General features: G+C 36.9%; 1 protein-coding gene across 2 annotated transcripts in view; it reads left to right on the forward strand.

The window, feature by feature from the left end:
* The first annotated feature begins 5,313 nt into the window (after positions 1-5,313).
* The window catches only part of celf5a (cugbp, Elav-like family member 5a), a 226,891-nt gene continuing 213,633 nt past the window's right edge, over positions 5,314-18,571 (forward strand). For both annotated transcript variants that reach the window (XM_079593235.1, XM_079593239.1), the window contains exons 1-2: positions 5,314-5,501; positions 7,453-7,597. The gene's annotated coding sequence lies outside the window, so the exon portion shown is untranslated. The remainder of the gene's footprint in view (positions 5,502-7,452; positions 7,598-18,571) is intronic.

Below are 18,571 nucleotides of genomic sequence, written 5' to 3' on the forward strand. Positions count from 1 at the left end.
TGACCAGGAAATCTGACTTCACTAATCACGCTGTATGTTTTTGATTCACAAAAAAACGGCTCCATTTGAGCCATTCGCTCGAGAATCGGACTTCACCAGTCGAGCTGTATGTTTCGCACTGAAGAGTAATGCAGGTAAGACTTTCAGAGTATTTTACTGTTCTGGTGGAAGAATGCACTTACGAGAACTGTCAACTGTATTATGGAACCAGTTTCCAACTAAAACTATAGACCTTATGTAGCTCCGCCCCTTTTCAGTGCTGCACTCGTTGTGTTCTGTCTTCCAGTTTGTATTTCCACAGCATGAAGGTAAGACCTTACGGATTTATGAATGAACAGCTCGTTTTAAAATCTTCCTGGTCTACTGACATTTATTATGACATCCGCTTCAAACATTGCAATGCTCATGATAACTTTCGTTAACTCTACGATAAGTAAATCCACTTCACCAGCTAATAACTCTTAGTCAGTGATGCCATAGAACTATACAGAGCTACCGCAAAAACGTAAGTTCAAACTTAAAATTCGAAAGATGGCTGCGTGCCTGTTTCTCTGGCTTTGAGTAAGAAATAGACCAAAAATTGAAGGCTGTATGCCAGTGAAATGGACATAGACATTTTAAATGTCTATTCAATGTTTTTGCATGCACAATAATGTAATGTCTTTAAAATTGTATTAATTTTGGTGGGCTTTTCTCAGCCAGTATAGATATATATAGCCTATTCTTAATTTGTTAGTATCATGTTCAGTTCAAATTTTGCATGGATTCACAGCCTGAATACAGAGCAATAGTTATTAATGTTTGTTGAGGATGAAACAACTTCATATTTTTTAACGAGACAAACAAGATATTAATAAACCATGGCTGGTGAGTACGTTAACATGTGTATTTATCAGAAGTTGCCTGCTCAACTGCTTCTCATTATCCTCAGCTGTTACCATGCAAATAATGGGGAAATAATTGGTGTTGATAGAGTGTTGCCATCAGAATATGAAAAAGATGCGGAGCTCTCACATCACATTTTTATATTTGGTTTGGCCACCAATTGAAAACTGATTCCCCCCTCCCCATCACATCACATTTCATATTTCCCCCCTAAATCCCTGCAGTCTTATATCATATGAAATTCTGTGCAGAAAATAAGTGGAATAGTTAGGAAATGACATCTCGGCCATGGATGCCCAGAAGATGCAAGCAAAAGCAGAAGCTTGAGCTGTCAGGCGAATGAATTTCCATATATTTGATCAGGCATGGCCAAGACAGCACGACCCCTTAAGTTTAATCTACTGCGCTTGTATGAACGTCCAATTGGGTGCCAGATGCTCTTTGACCTTTAAGTCTGAAAATCCACCCATCTCATTCCCAATTATCTTATCTTTTCAATCTCAAAGTATCAAAATGAAGGTTAAAGGCTGTTCATTTAGAATAATGAGTCTGTTCTGTGTTTGCCTGAAATCAAAGTGTCTGAAATTTGTATCTTCTCTTTGCCCTCTAAAACAAATGACTATTTCAGTAAGCTTCGTCCCGGTGCTCAGCTCTGTAATCTAATTCTAATCTAGGTTGTGAAGACGTAGGACGTACCTGAGACCCCTTCATTTAATGTTTTTCTCTCCTGATGGTGCAAATGATTCCTGCATTGTGTTTCCAAAGTCCAGAGCCAGAGGTTTCTCTGTGGGATGAATTAGTTTAACTTGATTTTTTGCATTGTCTTTTAAAGGAAAGTTCACCAAAAAAATGAAAATTCTGTAATTTTTTTACCCACCTCATGTCACTACAAAACACCATGACTCCTCTTCAGTAGAACACAATAGAAGATATCTTGAAGAATGTGCTGGGTGCTCAACAAGGACTGAAAGGTTCAAAATAGGCCATTAAAGTTCACTTGGTCTGTTTATCACACAAGTCATGTGATGTCAAGTTATCATCAGATTTCCGAAGACTTGGAATATACAGGTGCTGGTCATATAATTAGAATATCATCAAAACGTTGATTTATTTCAAGAATTCAACTTTACAGGTGAAACTAATATATTATATAGACTCATTACATGCAAAGTGAGATATGTCAAGCCTGTATTTGTTATCATTTTGATGATTATGGCTTACAGCTTATGAAACCCACGAAATCAAAATCCCAGAAAATTTGAATATTACATGAAATCACACAGTAATACCATGGTCATTGAACCAGGTTTTGGTTCTTTTGGCAGTGTAGGCAGGTGCAAATCCTGCTGGTGGACCAAAGCCCTCTTTTCTGATGAGAACAAATTTTGCATCTCATTTGGAAATCGCGGTCCCATAGTCTGGAGGAAGAGAGGAGAGGCACAGAATCCACGTTGCTTGAAGTCCAGTGTAAAGTTTCCAAAGTCAGTGATGGTTTGGTGTGCCATGTCATCTGCTGCTGTTGGTCCACTGTGTTTTCTGAGGTCCAAGGTCAACGCAGCCGTATACCAGGAAGTTTTAGAGCACTTCATGCTTCCTGCTGCTGACCAACTTTATGGAGATGCAGATTTCTTTTTCCAACAGGACTTGGCACCTGCACACAGTGTCAAAGCTACCAGTACCTGGTTTAAGGACCATGGTATCCCTGTTCTTAATTGGCCAGCAAACTCGCCTGACCTTAACCCTATAGAAAATCTATGGGGTATTGTGAAGAGGAAGATGTGACACGCCAGACCCAACAATGCAGAAGAGCTGAAGGCCACTATTAGAGCAACCTGGGCTCTCACAATACCTGAGCAGTGCCACAGACTGACTCCATGCCGCATTGCTGCAGTAATTCAGGCAAAAGGAGCCGCAACTAAGTATTGAGTGCTGTACATGCTCATACTTTTCATGTTCATACTTTTCAGTTGGCCAGCATTTCTAAAAATCCTTTTTTTTAATTGGTCTTAAGTAATATTCTAATTTTCTGAGATACTGAATTTGGGATTATCATTAGTTGTCAGTTATATAAGAAATAAACATTTGAAATATATCAGTCTGTGTGTAATGAATGAATATAATATACAAGTTTCACTTTTTGAATGGAATTACTGAATTAAAATCAACTTTTTCATGACATTCTAATTATATGACCAGCACTTGCTGCTTTCACGCCATGTCGTAAATACCGTAATTTCGAGATGACAGCAAATTACGTTCTACTCGGAGCTGGGAATTATGCGTCTAAATGAATCTGCAGCGGTCACGTGGTACAAGTAGGAGCTCTCAGAAAATACCCAGCTTACAAGTTGTAATTACGAACTCTACGAGGATGTGAATTCTTTTTATAAGTTGAAATCTCGTAATTATGGTAATTACGACATGGCGTGAACGCACCTAGTGCACATGACATATGGCTTTCATGATGTTTTTTGAAGCTTGGTATCATTCACACAGGAGTTGTTGCATTCCACTGCACTGCATTTCCATAGGTTTTTATATGTAAAAATTAACTAGAAGGACGTGTTATACCACTGTGCTTGCCATTCAAGTTAAAAATAGTTCATCTTGTAAAAATGCATCATTATAACTTATAACATGCATACATTTTTTTTAAAAAGATAATTAAAAATGTAAAAGATAATTGTGACTTGAAGAAATATGTTATGAAAAAAGTTATTGGGAAAAATATGAGAAAAAAAAGTGTCTCAGAATTGCGTGATATAAACTCACAATTACGAGTTATAATGTCAGAATTGTGAGATATAAACTCACAATTCTGAGAAATAGTCAGAATTGCAAGATATACTCGCAATTCTGACTTTTTCCTCACTATTCTGACTCTTTTTTGGCGATTGCGAGTTCATATCTTGCAATTCTGACTTTATTTTTCAGAATTGTGATTTTATATCTAGCAATTCTCACTATATTTCACGCAATTGCGAGTTTATATCTCGCAATTCTGACATTATAACTCGCAATTACGATTTTATATCAATCAATTCTGAGAAGAAAAAGTCAGAATTGTGAGATGAAAAAGTCGCAATTACCTTTTTTATTTTTTTATTCAGTGTCAGAAATTAGTGGCAAAAGTTGTGAAACTTTAAAAAAATATGCCTCTAGATAGGCCTACTCATATGCGTAAATATGCGTTTTTTATTTTATTTTACTACCTAGAGTTTTTAAACAGAAAAACATCACGTTCTGAGTGAATCAGCCCGTAAAAGATCTTGATTTCTAATGTGTACAGTACTCATAGCTTAAATCTATTGAGAAGATACGCTCTTCTATATACAGTGTGGTAAGGGTTATGGCTGTTTTAGAAATTATATTCTAGCTTTAAGGTCATCTTCAAAAGATTTGCTTTTCTGGTGTACATCCCCTCTGTAGCCATTGATCAAGATATGAAAAGATGTTTTCAGTCAATGAGTTATTAATATTTTATCACAGTGAATCATTTATGAATTATGCACGGCCCAGAATGCTCAGAATGTCCTAAATTGTTTCGGTCAGATGATTCATGATCTGCGTAAATGTAGGCCGCAATCTACCACAGCTAACATCACGCAAACAAACATGGTGATAGATTATCTCTATTCTTGATAAAGAACAGAATTTCAATTTCCCAAGGCCTTAAATTAGCGCATTGAATAGTTGAATAGATTAATGATGCTGTCCGGGAAGAAATAGCCTACGTTATGAAAAAAAAAAAGTTCTTGGGAAAAATATGAGAAAAAAAGTGTCAGGTAAAAAAAAGATACAAATAAATAAATTAAATGGTTAATGTTCTACTCGTAGTAGTGACAAAGGAATGCAAATAGAGAAGACTGTTGTGACATTACAGTGTCATTCAGTCCAGGCATTTTGCCAGCCAGTAAAGACAATAGGTTCCATCATAAAAAAGGAAAGTGTAGAGGACTGTCATTGCTCCTGCAGGCACTGAAAGTCGCCGCACTGTATCTTTAAAGGAGCATTTCACCCGTGGGAACATTAATCTTTATTGAAAGTGGGTCATATATGTAGTCGAAATGTAAAATGAATTTCGAATTTGGTGCCTTCTTGACCGAGGAAAGACAGAAAGTAACTTTAGGGCGCGTTTGTATGAAAGACAACAACTCCCACAATGCACCACATTGCAAAGCTCCGCAAGCCACTCCCACTAATCCAGAACGCCGCGTATGATGTATCCGCTTATCAGAGAAATCACTCTTCCGTCTACAAAGTTAGCTAACCACCAGAGCTTGAAATGAATTTCACACAAACTTTAAAGTTAGTTGGCGAACTCATTAGTGAATTACTCCTCGTTTGTATTTCTTTCGAAAAGGTGAATTATTGCATGGTACCGGGATGTTCAGTCAGAACATATGCGGTGCAGAACTAGGATGGCTCACAACACAAACGTCCGTGTCCTCGTCTGCCACTAGTCCGCCCCAGTCCGCGCTTCTCGTCCGCGACAGGCAGGTCTTCTCTTCTGCCTCGGCTGCAGAAGCCGCCGGCGCCTCCTGTTCCTTCATCAGCCTCAGCTGCTCTTCGCTAGCCACGAACTTTCGAAATCCTCTTCTTCCATATCATATTGAGTAAGTTACCTTCCGCCAATTGTCGTAACTTTACATCTGGCACCACAGCGCCTGTTAGCTTAGCTTCCAAACAATATGGAGGATATTGCTTTTAGTTTCAGAAAGTGAAGTCCTGCTACCCAGTGATCTGTAAAAGGTCTGTAGCGTGAGTGGGTCCCACCCCCTGGATAAATGAGGAACATGTATGTAATTTACATGTATGTAATTTGGCAGACGCTTTTATCCAAAGCGACTTACATTTCATTATCCTACACATTTATACATAGGTGCAATCCCCTGGGATCGAACCCACAACTTTGCGTTGTTTACGCAATGCTCTTACCACTGAGCTACAGGAAAGCTTTTGTAACGAGTGTTTGATGTAGTCTCAACCACTCCACAAAGATATGGGACTTCCTGCTTAGAATGACGCAAAATGACTATTTTTACATCATTATAAGCAGGAACTGCAACACTGAAATCCTTATTTCTCCCTTCTCAGGGGAAAATGAGGAAATAATGCATGACCATTCAAAAACATGACTGGGTTTCTAACGATACAAAGCTTAATGCAAATGGGTGAAGTGTCCCTTTAAGGTTAGGGTCTATGGAAGAAAAGAAAAAAACCTCAAATGGAATAATATTTCTGTTTTATATTATACTGTATGGATAAATTGTCACTTGGCCAAGACCAATACGTGTTCCCATTTACTCGGAAATGCAGCTGATTTAGCACAATAAGTGGAATAGCAATGGATGAGATGATGTTTTCAAACTGTAACAATTTTGCTACTTGTTAAATTTACTTACTTAATGTAGCTTATTTTTTCTGGAACATTACGTGCAATCCACTTTAATTGATTCTAAATGGATTAAATCCTACTTAATGGGACTATATGGGTATTTTTCATTGGCACAAACTCAGGGCAGAGCATTGCCAGTTCCCAGCATGCTTTGTATGCAACTGGATGTGGAGATTAAAGGTTGAAATTAAGTGTTATTAGATGGGTTTATGAGTAAGAGATTGTCTATCTGTCTGTCTGTCTGTCTCTCTGTCTATCTGTCTGTCTGTCCCTGGGTTTCATGTGTTACTTTTCGATACGGATTTAGAAGAAACATGAAAAGCCAGGGTGAGGAAGAAGAAAGGGAAAGTTAAAGGTGGGTTGGAGAGAACAGCAGATCTCCGGGGAGAGGAAAAGTGGGCAGAGACGTGTGCGTCTGGATGGATGCTTGGCAAAGAAGAGAAGATTAGAGCAAAAAGGATGAAAAAAAAGCAACAACAACAGAGCTGCATTAATTTCCTTAATGGTGCCTGAGCCTCTGACCCAGGGCAAAGCCGTTGGGGTTTCAGGGCCTCAAAAAAACAACGCTGACAGACCATATCCCTTCCTCGCCACTTTGGCAGGACATCAGCGGTGGCAGTTAACCTTTTCGTAGTGCCCATAGGTGGCAGAGGTTTGCTTTGAAGCTCGGGATGGATGCAGACGGAAGATTTTAATTATGCCCTGATTAAATGGGAGTCTTTACGTCGCAACTGCGTTTGCCCATTGCCTCCTTACCCCTCGATACTTAATCAGCAGCTGTCAGGAAGCCTGTGGATCAAACACATAGCAATTTATCAAAAGCAGCACACGGACTCCCTGCAGGTCAGTCCCGTGGGGAACCGACCAACCCCCCATCGGTTCCACACGCACAAACCCCTAAAAAAATACAGGGGCTATTACGGATAATGGATTCCAGTGGCACAATAAAAACCGAGAGTGCCAACAAGCTGTCATTCACGTTTCCTGAGTAAATGGCACCTCGTCTGCGGTGACAAGACAATGGAAGCCCGCGGATAGCACGCTGATTGCGTTAGCAAGAGAAATCGGCGCGCGAACGTGTGCCGTAATTCGCCAGATGTATGTGCACATGTACCTATGTGAAAGTGATGATTGCTATTCATTGTAATCTAGTGTCTTGTCCTTGACAGCCCTCTTAAGAGATTGCAGGCGAGCTCCCAGAGGGCAGCGTCGAGGATGAGGATGTCTCTCCAGCCGAACGGGTGCAAATTGAATCCTCTGGCAACGATTAGCGATGGAGCAGGCATGATGCACTTCAGCCGTGTCCCTTTCCCGGTGAGATGTGCCTTTGAAGTTCACCTGACACAGTCTTGTGCGACAGGGGGGATAAAATGACTTGAATTGACTTGAAAAGTATACCGCTGAGCAAGAGCTTTCACGAAAAAAAGTACACAGTGGAAACAAACATCATTTAATATTGATTCATTCTCTTCAAGGACAAACATGCCCACCGTTAGGCTTTCTAAAGCTTCTGAAGATAGTTTAGGACTATGAACATTTGCTTTGACCAAAGAAAGTTGGTGTTTGTGACTTTGTTGAGGTTAAGGGACAGTTCACCCAGAAATGAAAATGATGTCATCATTTACTCACCCTAAAGTGGTTCCAACGCTGTATGAGGTTTTTTTTTAAAACAAAAGAAGATATTCTGAAGAATGTTGGTTATTCAACATTTTGACTGTAGCCATTGACTTCCATAGTAGGAAAAAATAATAATATGGAAGTCAATGGCTACTGTCAACTGTCCAGTTACCAACATTCTAGTGTGTTCAACAGAAGACAGAAACTCATACAGGTTTGGAACAACTTGAGGGTCAGTAAATGATGACAACATTTTTATTTTTGGGTAAACTATCACTTTAATGCTAATTTTGCTCTGGCGTTGTTGCACAATAAATTTTAAAACCAAATGCAAAGCTTTGACAAATATTGCTCACTGAGACATTGATCTAAGATATGAACTTTGCTTAACTGTTTTTTGGCCTATATACATGCAGCTTTACTGCAAGAATTTGTTGTATGTTCGCTTAAAAATTCACTATGGAATGGAAGTAGGGACAGATCTTTTTCTTCTGTATTGTGACATATATATCAGAATGAAACGGATTATCGGAAAAGATCAATAACACGTATTTAGAAAACAAATTGAGTGAAATTAAATTTTAATGCCGACTTTTTTTGCTGTTGATGTTTTGCACCTGCACTTTATCACATATTACAGTTTTTCTCAGCCGCTTTTGGTACATTTCTCGAATCATCCTCGACATTTGCAAAACAATAAGTGCATTTCTCAAAACAATTCGTACAAATAGCAAAACACCATGGATTGCCTGCAAAAGACAATCTCTTGCTCAAAATACTTAGTTCATCTCTCAAAAGTAAATATCTGTGTCAATGAACATGTCAGTGCCATCAGAATGACAAGTCCTTGTGTCATTGTGTACGGATGAGACAGATTATTGTAAATTGTAGGTTACACCTTAGTGTACGTGGGAGTTTGATTTCAAGAGACTGGACAAGATTCACATTTACGCTTTTACTGTTTGTACTGTAATTTGTTGACAGACCATGTCATTGCGATACAGAAAGGAAAGGACAGAACTGCATAGCACAAAGAAAGAAAACAAACAAACAAAAAAGTAGAAATGTGAAGGACAATCTCCTAAGGGAAAACCGTACATGCTGTAGGAATTACAGTGCAGTCTTGTACACCTCCAGACGTTCCTCTGTCGGGCCAATTCTCATTCACATCGCAACGAATATCTTCTATATTATGACATATATTATGACATATTATGACAATGTGTTCAACCATCATGTAAAGACTTGAGGTATGAACTAATACTAATGCCTAAATGTTGTGGGGGGTGAGACTTTTCAACAGAGACCCATTATAATACATTTTGATCAACATGACATAAGCAATTGATAATGAAGGAAACCGCAGAGAATTACATAATCATTTGCATGGATGTACCAAAGCATTTGCAACTTGTTCAAAGAAATGAGAAACTGCTTTTTTGATGTGCACAAGTGACACAATGATGTGAAGATTGAACAGGTAGTTTTGAGAATTTCAATTCTAATCTGAGAAATGTCTCAAAGCGACTGAGAAAAACTGTAACGGATTTATATTATGAGCATGGTTTTGTACATTACAGGAATCGAATTATGTCGCTCTGCAGTTATACAAATATTTTCTCAATCTCAATATTTGAATAAATAAAATCTCTCTCAGTTGGAAGTGCGATGTTCATGTTACATCTCCTTTTAATGGAGAATTGAGCATGTTCAATGTCCTTTTAAATCAACATACTATATTTTCCACTTTTTGAAATGTCTGTGTTTTAAGCCACCCACGCGAGATATGGGCTAATAATTAGCCATTTTTGCTATATTTAAACTACATACTGTACACACTACTGTACAATTCAAAAGTTTGATTTTTTTTTAAGCTTTGAGCAAGGGTGGATTCAAAATAAATTGCAACTTTGGCATCTTAGTGGTAAAATTAAATCCTTCGGGAAGATTAATAACCTTTTCAGTGTCACCAATGTGAAGGTTTTCGAATCATTAAGAAAACTATTGATCTGTTTACTGTCTTTTAAAGTTAATTCCTCAGAAAGCTGAGAGAATAGATGCCCCTGGTTGTTTCTCTCTCTGTCTGTCTTTCTAACAACCCAAGGCCTTTTACATCACATTTTGTCAAAACCAAGAGGCTGTTGAATATTGTTTAATAGCAGCTGGAAACTACTTGAACTTGAACTGTCTGTAGGAGTCTTTCGGAAGAACTTTCATGTGACTGCTCGTGCCTTCCGGCAACAATTAATTTTTGAAATTTTGGAGGAAGCAAATGGTGTAGGATTCAGACAAGTTTTTAGTTCTTTGCGTCTCCTTCTGCCCACCTGTCAGCTGAGGTCTGCCAATTACTCCACACAACATCAAGACTCGGATTAACAGCCAGGAAATCCATGATAAACATTAGTAAGCCAGTTGGCAGTTGTAAAGTGAAACTGAATGCCCCGACGGGCATGTACCGCTCCCTTGTTTCGCTCCTCTGAATTAATGAGTCTGCTCTGACTGGCATAAGAATCTAGTCTCTTATGACAGCACTTCAGCTCTGATCTACTGCAGTCGTCTAAAATGCCCCCGACCCAAATTTGTCTTTATGACTTTTTGTTAAGATAATAAAATTATATTTTCTCTGTAACTGATGTGAATATTCTATATAGTGGGGGCCAAAACGTCCGAGAGCACTAGTGAAAGTTTTAAGAAGTTTATTATAATGGACAAAATATAAACTTAGATAAGTGCAACATTTTTATATTAATTAAATATTATATCATAATAACACTACATTTATAACGCATATTAGCAACATTTATTATTAAAAATTACTTTTATACAAGTTGATCAGTTAATCGGTTAATAAATCAGTTGAGTAAATGATTCAATGATTCACTTATATAGACAGTCACTTGTTTAGTTTCTGAATGAGTCAGCATGTTTGAACAAATTGTTTGAGTGAATAAACACATGGGCTGCGTCTGAAATCGGATACTCTTTTGAGTAGATACTTATAAGTAAATACTTATCGACTTAAATATGTTCTATACAGTATGAATGTGTGTAGTATGAATGTGGACATACTACAGTCATCATATTGTCAGTATCATGTGACTTACCAGTCAGTTGCGTCGCTTCACATCCATTCATAAATCCTCTCCCGTGGCCTCATGGGAAAGTTAAGTGTCCATCGTACGCACACTTCAGAATCTCGCCAGAAGTAGTAGGTCATCTGTGTGCTTTTTCTCTACTCTTTCATGAGTAGGCTAATATGAATTTGGACATACTTCTTTAGCCACATACTGTTTTTCGCCTACTATATAGTAGGGAAGTATGCTATTTTAATGCAGCCGTTATTTCGTTCCTAAAAGAATCAGAATTTTTTAATGAATCAGTTGAATCAATGATTTATTGACATAAAGATGATCACTTGTCACAAACTACTCGCATGATGATGCAACCTTCAGAAAGTATGAAAAATCCTCAACACAAATGCATAAATATATAATATAATGTTAATACATTAAAAAGTGATTCGATCTTGATTAAAATTGAAATATAGCCAAATGGTAAAAATATGAAATTAAAAATGCTATACATTTTAATATAATATTAATATAATTGCAACCAGGTTCAAAGGCTCAGGGAAGAAGGAGGCGGGAACCAGCAAAAGATTAATGTAACTTTAATGACAAAATAAAAAAAACGACACAAAACGAAAGTAAAGCGGCAGCCCCGCACAGACGACTGCCCCATACACACATAATTAACACAACAACATAAATGTCCCAGGCCTGGTCCTCTCTCGTCCTTCACTGTCGTCACTCCTCCTTTTATCCTTCCGAAGCTCCTCTTTGAGACTCGAGACCATTCTGAGATCGTTCCGTTCCCAAGGCTCTCGGCCTTACCCTGCTTGCCACAATATTCATAAAATATTATCATCATATTTAAAATATTACATCGTATTATAAATGAAACGTTGATATTTCATGAGTATATTAATATTATACTAAAATGTAGCATTTATTTATTTATGCATATATTTCTATTTTAATATGTTTGTAATTTTATATTTAATACTTGTCACTGTCTACTAGCGTAACAATGTAACCTTCAGAAAGACTCACCACAAATGCATAAAAAGCAATATAAAATATGTAAATATATTAAAAGACTAATGAAAATGTGATTATGATTCCAAATATTATAATGGGAAAATTAGTACATAACAAAAAATGCTACATTTTGAATATAATATTAATATATTCATTAAATATTACAGTTGCATGTGCATGCTGATCAAGCTGTCAATCACTTTACACAGTGGGCTATCATCCATTTTTTCAGCAATACCTCAGTATCATGAGATTCATCAGATCCATATCCCCAGTGTCATTGGACAGGAGTGTGTCGTGGGCAAGCTGCAGAATCACATGGTGGAAGTATAGCATGCTTTAAAAGATAATGACGACTAGGTGGGAAACAAAGACAATGTTCATTTTGCAAGTTAATTAGTGGACAGAAGCAGGACGGATGCAATCAGGATATATGCGGGAGGCCTTGGCTGCCTATCCCTCTTCACCTGTTTTCCGGAGGCCATATCAGCATGGCATATAGATCAGTATTCAAACCGCATGCAAGCACACAAGCTTGACAGAAAACATGGCGCTGCATGTGTGTAAATTGTTTGAGTCCTTCGGCTTATTTCTCTTTATGAGTGAGAACTTAACAGGATAGCAGAATTGGGATAGTTTATGTAACTGTAGCTTGCAAAACTTCTCAATTTAAAGTCAAGTTTAAAAAAGTAGTTTTTGCAAATAGTAGTTTTTACTACTTTACTAACAAAAAGTACACTGAAGCTACTTAAGGGGTACAACGGATTTGTAGATTCATTATGAAATAAATTAAAAAATATATAAATATGACTTGCAAAACTTAAACTTTGATGAGAAAAAAATAAAGTTAGTTTAGGTTAAAGTACTAAAATATTTTAAAGAAAAACTGGAAAAAAAAATTATTAATGGAAATGAAAATATTTAAAAAACAAAAACTAATACAACACTGTAAAAAAAAATTACATCCCCAAGTCAAAATTTTCTAGTGACTGATAATTTTCACTTAGTCTGACATATTATTTCTCATTGAGCCTATGTTAACAGACTATTGCAACAATTAATTCAATTTATTTTACAGAATTTCACTTGGGCCAATTTAAAAATTTTGATGCGACCAGTCACTAGAATATTTTGACTTGGAGAGGTTAAATGTTTTTTACAGTGAAATGACAAGCACATTACAAAATTACTAAAATAATTAAACTAAAATGATCAATAAAAATGCCAAAATATTAATCAATTATATAATAGTAGGCCTATATAAATAGTACCAAAATAACACTGATTAAATAAGATTATCAGCATTAAATCTATAATAGATTTACACAAACCGTATGTAAGTAAATTGAAAATATAAGTAACAAACATTGACATATAACAAAATATGTTGTCATAAAAAATGTCTAAAATACCACTTTTTTAAATGTATAATTTTTTATTTCATAAAGCATCCAAAATTATCTTTCATCATTACATTAAAGAGTGTGAGGGCAGTTTTCAGTTAGATCATTGTTATTTTAGTATTATTATATATACCATTATAGTATTTATTAATATTTTCAATTAATTTTATATTCTCCAGTTTTCATTTTCATTTTAGCTTAAGATTTAGTAATGTGCTTTTGTAATTTTTTTTTTATATTTCTACTTAGCTTTAATTTTTTTATTTCAGTTTTAGTAATTTGAGTATGTCGCCAAGGCAAAATTTCAAATTTATTGTTTAATATTTACCTTTCGTTTTATTTCAGCTAATATTTCAATTAATGAAAACAATTTCCAATAGTTTTAGTTTTAATTTGAGCAAACAATAACACTGGATTGGATGTAATTATTATTAGTATAATTATTACATTTTATTTGTACAGCAGCATTGTAAATTGTATGGAAAGGAAACCCATTTCTGCAGACTAAAAAACAAACAAATCAAATAAACCTAAATCTGATAGAAAATGGTACGTTAAAAAAATAGGCACACTGAAAAAAATTCACAATTACGAGATATAAAGTCATACATTTTAGATATAGGGTCACAATTATCTTTTTCTTTTTATCTTAGGTGTAAACGGGCTTCCATAGCACAAAGTTCTTCACAGGTCACAAACATTTAAGAAAAAAGGCTGCATATGCAATGTAATGCTATATTAAAAACCAAAAAGTGACACAGGCTACTTGTCGGTATAAGCAGCATAATTGAAAAGCTAGTTAAGCTGTGTGCACTATTACTCCCCAACACTGCAAATTGAGACCTGATATGCCAATGTAGATTACAGTGTTCAGACTGTCAATCTGTCAATCAAGCATTTAATTTAGACCCTTCCTAAAGTACGCCTACGATAACAGACTATATTTACCCCTGTGAACTTGAAAAAAAGGCAGTGTGCCCTCCCAACTAATAGCATAGGTAGTTTTTCAAAATAAGCTACACATAAAACCCAAGAGATGCAATACCATATAGCTTTCACCATAACCAAAGGAAATGTGTTAGCTTGCAACATATTCACACAACTGTAAAGCTAGACAACATCTCAATTTTACCCAGACTTCTCTGTGCCCTGCAGTTGTCATCTGATCGGCGTGTGTTTTGGTCTCCAGCGAGTGGGCCGTGTAGATAATGACGTGTTTTCAGGTAGACCGGACCGGAGGCCATCTGCACCGATAAGTCTGACATACTGTAAAGGGATTTCTGGAAACCCTCCCGTTGTGCTGCTCCCTATTTCAAACGGTCATATTAGCAGAGTTATCAGCGTGACATTGGCTGCTCAAGGCCAAACGTATTGATCCACTGACGGCTTACTGACAGACTCGCACATAGCAGAGGGTGTGTATCTCAAAATGAAAATCCATTTTTCATGCTGTACATTATAATGCTGTGGTGCATAAATTTACTTGTAACATTCAAATCAACTGATTTTAATTTGATCATTATTTTTTGTTTATTTGCAAACACATTATAGATTGTAATATTTATTCAAATGTAATATTACCGCACTAATTACTCTCTCTAAAAAGTATTGCATTATTACTAATTGATTTCTATCAACCTCGACCAGTTGAACAATAAGGACAGACATGAAGCTGCTCTTTAAATCATTTTTTACAAAATAATTCATATAAAATTGCATAAATTATTCTTGAACTGCTCAAATTAAAGCGAGATTACATTAGAAACACATTTTAACATTAGATGTTCAATTTTGATGTTAAACACAGTAACTGTAATTAAATTACAGAAAAATTAAGAGTAATCCCTTACTTTACTTTTACAAGTAATTCAATTACAGTAATTACTTACTTAGGAATGCACTACACACCCAACACTGATCATTATGTGTTATTATTATGCATTTTATTCCCTTTTTACCTCCCGTAATCCACACAGGGGGTTAGATTATACATGATGCTGAAGTTTTGGCTTTGACGGAGACAGAGACACACAGCAAGTGACAGAGAGAGAAATAGAAATGTATAAGTCTCTTTTTATTTAATGTGTCGAAAATAGTCTGCATGTTGTTTGTCAGCAAGCCGGGAACAGTTGCTTCGACAGATTGCACGGTTCAATAATTGCCTCACACATGCAGAGCTCAAATACATTTAAAGTTTTGTCAACAATTTGCCACACTGACTAACAACAACTTTACTTCTGAAATCAAAGCTTCCCTCATCTGAAATATCTAGTGCCATTTAAATTCACTAATTACGGGTCAAAGGCCACAAAATAATTAAAACCGCAGAAAAGTTTTATATCTGGAACGAATGCTTAGGCCAAGGAATCTGCCAACAGATGTTGATGTATAAGCTGGTGCGTTGATTAAGTTGCTGCTCACAAAGCTTTTAAGAGTGAGTGCTCTACACCTATTAATAATTCAAAAGGCAATTTTAAAAAACATAAATCAACAACATGCACATACAAATACGTCTGATTTGTTTTCACCCTCCAGCTTTTAATTACATGGGCAGGTATGGCCAATAAATTTGAGTTATGAAAGTTTGAAGAACTTTCAATGTCGATTGAAAGTCACGTCAGTCCCGTCAATAGTCACCAAACGGCTGTCAAAATCCTTTGAGGGCTGTCAATCAAGCTTGAGGATTGTCTGGATGGGCTGACAGAGACCAAAAACTGAAGTACATGCTGGAGCAATGTTAAAAATTTCAGATTTTTGCCCTACTTCTCAAATCCTTTCATGTATATGCAAATAACCCTGAATATTTTCCCTAGATTTTTTGTGTGTGTTGGTATTACGTGATTCTGATACCCTTAAAGAGGCACTGACAGTGCACTAGACGGTCTGTTTTGAGCTAAAAATCTCTTAAATGTGACCTGGAAGGTAACAGCTTATTATTACTATATTTAGACAATATGTTAATAAGGTTTGAACTTTCGAGTGAATCCAGGATATGGGCCAACTGGCATTTATAGCTTATAAATTAACCTATTAACATTGTGTTGATGTAAAAACTATGGTAAAAATGATGCCAAAAAGGTTCTATATAAGGAGAAATGTCTTAAATGACTGCATAATACTCTCACGTTTAACATATTTTTTTTCTGCTCATAAAAGTATGTTTATGAACGGTTTAATACATAAAATGTAATTATTGAAGCTAAATCCATTATATGATCCCATGATGGGAAACCCTAAAAAGTTCTATACTGTACATGAAGCGCCTGACAGAACCCTTTAATATTCTATATAGAACCTTTTCTTCTAAGAGTGCAAAAAATAGGCAAATGTTTAAAGCTAACCGAAGACTGACTTTGCTTTTATATTGAGGGGAAACTACCTAAAGTTGCGCCTCTGGGGAAAACCAGTGCGCAATATAAACTCTCTAACCGAATTTGCAGACGAAAAAGTCTGCTAAGGATGAAACAGACTTTGTGTTTGCTTTTCTCAGTTGCATATATCTGCCCTCCGAGGCACACAGAGAGATTTAGTGGTATCTCAGAATAGCTGTCGAGGCACAAGACAATGAGATTCGAGTGCCGAGATTTTGCGCCGAACCGTTGAGAGACGCGCGAACCGTTGAGAGATGCTTTTCTGCTTTCCCTGAATCTCAACAACCTGATACAGTGGCACTGGGAACAGCTGCGTCCTATTTATACGAGTCCAATTATGCGTCTCGTGTTTGAAACTCTAAAATAGCTCGATATACTTTTGCAGTTCATTGCTTCTGTTACCAAAGAGCTTAATGAAAGTTTTTCTTTTGGTCCACATGATTTATGACAGACAGTGACAACCAATCATTCTGTACTGGGATTTTTTTAGTTCAGCAGTGGGTTTAGTCTGAATTCAATTAGCTTTGAAATGAAGATCCTGTCATGAATGGCTGATTGTGTTTGAATCTAACATCTTTAATGGGCAGTCACGCTGTTGGAAGGAGACATATTTTTCATAACCTGGTGAGTCTAAAATCACTTCAGGTTCTGAGAAACAAGGCTTACATTGTACACATGCATCAGCAGCCCATTAAATAAGAGTGGGTGTCTTACAGCACAGCTGAGATCTACCTAAAATGATTGATCTGAAGTAATCCCACAGTCTGGTTCTTGGATCTGAAATGCTCCAAAAGTCAACCTATAGGAAAAACATGACCCTAAACCAACATTTTTGCTTTTTCCAGCTGAAATGAACACCAGTGGCAGTAAAACACCAAACACTTCCTGTTCACAAAAATTATGATTACAGAGGCAGATTATTGATTAATAAAGACTTACGCATGGTTCCAATATGTCATGACTTCAATACATTTCAGTGCCATAGTGCATGATTTGTAAACTAATGCCCATTTCAAACAATCTGTTTGCAGTGCAGAAGCAGCACAGGCTCATTAGGGGCGCTTTCGCATTTAAGGAACCTTTTCATAGTTCCTAGAACAAATGGTGGAAGTACCTGCTTTTTGGCATGTTCGCACTGCAGGAACTGGGAACGTTTTTAGTTCTAGGAAACCTTTTGGGTGGGACTAAATTAGCTAGCGACATTGGGCATCCACACGGCAAACGATAATAGTTTGTCATATATTGTCTTGTATAACAGTCTAATAACGTATTAGACAGGACTGTTAGACAGATCGTAAACTAATGAAGACGGAGAACTAATGAAGTGAGCTCTATGTGCTCAGGCTCTGGCGTTCTCAGCGTATCAAAATAAATGTCCGCCATGCCATCAAAATAAAAGTCACAACAACAAGCGCAGCTTACGTCACTTCAGAGTTCCTGCTGGTGCGAATGCAACCAGGAAAATGGCCCTAGGGGAAGATTTAGGTCTCGGGGAACCACCCTGGTGGCTAGTTCCTATAACTGAGTTCCTAGAACTACTCGATGCGAAAGGGGCTATTGTGCTTTCACATATTTACCACGTACATTATGGTACTTCTCTTATGTTAAAAGGTAGTATCACAACATTTTCAATTAAAACCTACTATACACACACGACCATCCCGAGCATGGGGCGAGGACGAGGCCCAGTGTGAGATAGGCCGCGTTTCCACCGCGGGAACTTTGGGGTGGTACTCGGTGTGTTTACACCGCAGGAACCAGGGTCTAAATGAAGTTCCGGGTAAATATTTCCCCATC

The sequence above is a fragment of the Phoxinus phoxinus genome, assembly GCF_949152265.1.
Source record: "Phoxinus phoxinus genome assembly, chromosome: 20".
In the NCBI taxonomy this organism is placed as follows: domain Eukaryota; kingdom Metazoa; phylum Chordata; class Actinopteri; order Cypriniformes; family Leuciscidae; genus Phoxinus; species Phoxinus phoxinus.